The 4,379-nt window shown below is 32.8% G+C and overlaps 1 long non-coding RNA gene across 1 annotated transcript; it reads left to right on the forward strand.

The window, feature by feature from the left end:
* Positions 1 to 1,230: 1,230 nt before the first annotated feature.
* On the forward strand, positions 1,231 to 2,288 carry LOC124890508. Its single transcript, XR_007049201.1, has 2 exons — positions 1,231 to 1,817; positions 1,932 to 2,288. It is a non-coding gene; the product is annotated as an uncharacterized LOC124890508 (long non-coding RNA).
* The last annotated feature ends 2,091 nt before the right edge of the window (positions 2,289 to 4,379 follow it).

The raw sequence follows: 4,379 nt of genomic DNA on the forward strand, positions 1-4,379 counted from the left end.
ATTTCCTTATATGGCGTATCCAAATAACTCCTCTATATCTTATACTATTTCGATTTACTTTTATTTGTCACGCTTGATTTCGTTTTTTTCTTTACTTTTTACATGAGATATAAGAGGTCGAATATAATGGGTATGAGGAAAGACGGGGGAAGCTAACTAATAGTGAGGGGGTTCATCCAAACTCCCTTTCGCAGAATATTATACTACTATTTATACAAGCTTAAAATGATTATTCATGTACACATAGCAGACGTTGAACCCCCTTCGACTTGTTCTTTCGTTCATATTTTTGAACTCAATAAAGTTGTAACATCCCGTATTCAAGTTCATGTATTGGCGTATTCAAGTACGTGTATTGGTCTTATTTATATGGAATTAATTTTTTTATTTTATTTATACCGGAATTTGCCCGTCGATGGTTCCATGCGAAGGTTATTGAATAATCTTTCGAACGATATAAAGATTTCCAAAAACGGATAGGTTTCGGATATAATCGAGCATGTTCGAAACTATAAAACGGTGGCCGGGATATTTGGGAATAGAAAATGTGCCGGAAATTTTCTTGCATTAATTCAGTCTCTCAAAACAAATTTTTAGGGTCAACTTCAAACGACCATAACTCCTTGTACAGGACGAACTGTGTGGCCTACTTTATATGAAATGAAAGCCCTTTGAGTTATATTTCCAACGATACCAATTTCACCCAAATCCGATATCGGAGCAAAGAGTTATCGTCGATCTACTTTGTCTTACCAAAACAGTCCACCAAAGGACAGATTTGACATTATTTAAATTTTAAAGGCACTTTGGCCATTCCCTATGATATTATGGACGGGAATATGTGTATATATACATTTATATGAGTTCAAAAACTCATTTTCATCATCAATCATTGAGAAAGAACAAACCCTAGCCAAATTTGACCTTTAAATTTGACCTTTTCGAGAAAAACATCTAGTACTTCCTGAATTATGACCAAAGTTGCTACGATATACTCCAATTTTACAGTGGTTCTATTACTTCCTGAATTAAATTTTAGCGTATTTTGTCAACCTTTTTAGCTGACGTGGCACCTTTGATGTGGGCTCCATTTTATATAATAAAGGTGCCATATCAGCACAAAGGGTGACAAAAATACGCTAAAATTGAGTTCAGAGGGGTAATAGGACCCCTGTAAAGTTAGAGTATGTCATAGCAACTCTAACCATAGTTCAGGGGATTTTAAATGCTTATGTCAATGTCTCTCGAAACATCATCGAAAATATGAAACTCCTATGGAAATGCTTTCGTTGAGTCAATTTTATGCAGTTTTTCCTCGAACTTTTAGATTCGGAGATATGACCTGAGAACATGACCGTTGATAGGACGGTGAAGGTCTAAGTATTTAGAGTATAAGGTTTGTAGGTTGGCAAGCATATTTCTTTTCCATACTAGAAGTACTACTACTACTATTATTTTTTAGGTCCTTATACTTTTGGCTTCGTTTATCTTATTATCTTGTTCATGTTACTGTCTGTTATTACAACTTTTTTTTTTGCATCTATGTTCGACTTGAGGGTCTATCGGAATCAGTCTCTCTACCATCACAAAGTAGGGATAATATTTGTATACATGCTATTCTTCCCAGATCCCACTTATAATATAAGATTGTACTGCATATCAGATTCTAATTTATTTTTTCTAATTAAAGTGATGATGGGAACAAAACTTATATACCAACTACATGGCAAATTGTGTTTGATCTTCAACAAGTGAAGGATTCATCAAATTATACACTTGAACTAGCATTAGCCTCAGCAAATGAAGCTGAATTACAAGTATGGGCTAAACAAATTTTCACATTATTCTTAATTTTGTATACCTAGTGTATATCTCATGTATACATTATCTTTTTTTCGCGACTAATCAACGGTATGTTTCAATTGTTATAGATTCAAATAAACGATCAATATGCAGACGTTCCTCATTTTTCAACAGGATCGATAGGCAGGGATAACATGATTGCAAGACATGGAATTCATGGATTATATCGGATGTATACTGTAGATATACCGAGCAATTTTCTCGCGAGCGGTACTAATGTTATATTTCTTAAGCAAAGTAGAGGTTCGAGCCATTGGAGTGGAGTCATGTATGATTATATTCGTCTTGAAGGACCCCCTTCGAACGATTAAATAATTTAATATGGTGGATTATTGCAAATTAAAAGGAATATAAGTACAATTATAAGTTTGATTTTGCATAGTCTTTGAATGATTAAATAATCGAATATGGTGGATTGTTGCAAATTAAAAGGAATATAAGTACAATTATAAGTTTGATTTTGCATAGTCTAATTTATAACTATCTTGGAGAATAAAAGCATTGTCCAAGTTCTATATTTTTTTTAGGTACAATGTCATTTTTTGTCTATGATATTTTCCAATTTTAATTTTGATTAGTGATATTTGTTTTTCTATTAACAAAAATGACTTTTTAGTCTATTTATGTTGAAAACATGTTATATGTAGACTTTAGGTAACATTAAAAACTCAAAATTATACTCTATGAATGATTAATTAGTATTAAAGGTCGTTTCGTATGTAGGATAAGGTGAATATCTCATGATTAATTAAGTTTGGTATTAAATTTATATTATTGCGAAACTAATTTTTATCATCAACGAAATATAATATAATCTAATATCAAATTTAGTGTTGGGATATCGTATCTTATCCCATCCAACGTAAAAATATAAAATATATTTAGGATTCACTTTAGATTTATAATTCTTTCTTAAAAATTTATATTGCTTATGTTGTGTCCTTCATTGTTTAAGTTTAGAGTTCACTTTAGGTTGTCTTAGAACCTTTTTATCAGAATTATCGTAGACTATGTATATATAAATAATAAAAAATAATATATAAATATGTCGTTTAACTTGGCCTTAGCTAACGTTCACGATCTTCAATTTTAGATGTGCACAAGAAGAACTTGTATGAAACTGAACGATTACATATGCATCCTACGTAGAGGCGGAATCAAAATTTATGCTGAGAGGGTTCAAAATCTGAAGAAAAACGGTTCAACATCTATAATGTATATATAAAAAATCATTTTAATCATGTATTGATCATATAATTTTGTCATCGAAGGGGGTTCGAACCGAACCCCCTATAATTAGGCTGGCTCCACCTCTGATCCTACATGACGTCTCATTCGAATTGTCACGTGGAACACGTGTGTGTGTCTATTTGTTCCACTTTATCTCTAATTTTTAATTATAAATATTGTTTGAATTTTTTGCCTTTTATTAAAAAAATTTTCTTTAGAGAAAATTATGTTTTCACAATGAAAAAATAGAAAAATAAAAGAAAACCCAAAAATCCTACATTGATTTTATCGACTTTAACAAGAACATTGGACTTGTTACCACTATATGAAGGATAATTGCCACAATAGGCTTTAATTTTATTCTTATGTGATTTAAAATTTATTTATTTTTTTCTATTTACATGCTTTTTTTTTTTTGGTTTTCCATCCGGTGTTCGACGTTCGCATTGGAGCCCCGACTAATCCGGATCGCGAGTTGCAGGGCCCATTAAGGTGGCAACGCTCCCAACAGAGTTTTCTCCATACCCAGGGTCGAACCCTCGACCTCTGGTTAAGGGTGGAGCAGTCCCATCCACTGCACCACAACCCATCTTGGTTATTTACATGCTTGAATCTACTCTTATGCTCACAAATTTCATCTATTCAGATAAATTATATATGTTTCATCAAATTTCATCTATTCAGGTAAACGAATCTCCTCATCCCATATACACTATTTGAAGCTACAAGATGTTTGGTTGCAACATTATAATATATACGGAATCAAAATCGCAAAAGGTCAGATTATATTTGCATTTAACATTTATAATATGTTGGGAAAGACAAAGACACTGTCCAAAGTGCATGATAAACTAGCAGTGAAAAAATATACTAGTCTAAACTTTTTTCGTTTCAATTTGAACCAAGAGAAAACAAAGAGAAAATATCGTATTTCATCCTTGAACTATACCAAAAACGACTGAGACACACCTCAACTTAACGGGAGTCCTATTATCCCTCTGAACTAATTAAAAGTGTAATTTTGACACCCTTGGTGCCTACACGGCACATACATGACATACACGTGTGCCTACATGGATCCTTCAGTGTGTTGTGCCACGTAGGCATCAAGGGTGTCAAAATTACACTTTTAATTAGTTCTGGGGGTAATAGGACCCCCTTTAAGTTGAGGTGTGTTTCAGCTGTTTTGGGTATAGTTCAAGGATGAAATAGAGCATTATCTCGAAAACAAACAAACCCAAGCACAAATAGTAATAAGGCAGCAAATAACTAAACCAAACAAACAT

This window comes from Capsicum annuum, unplaced genomic scaffold, assembly GCF_002878395.1.
Source record: "Capsicum annuum cultivar UCD-10X-F1 unplaced genomic scaffold, UCD10Xv1.1 ctg1928, whole genome shotgun sequence".
NCBI lineage: Eukaryota > Viridiplantae > Streptophyta > Magnoliopsida > Solanales > Solanaceae > Capsicum > Capsicum annuum.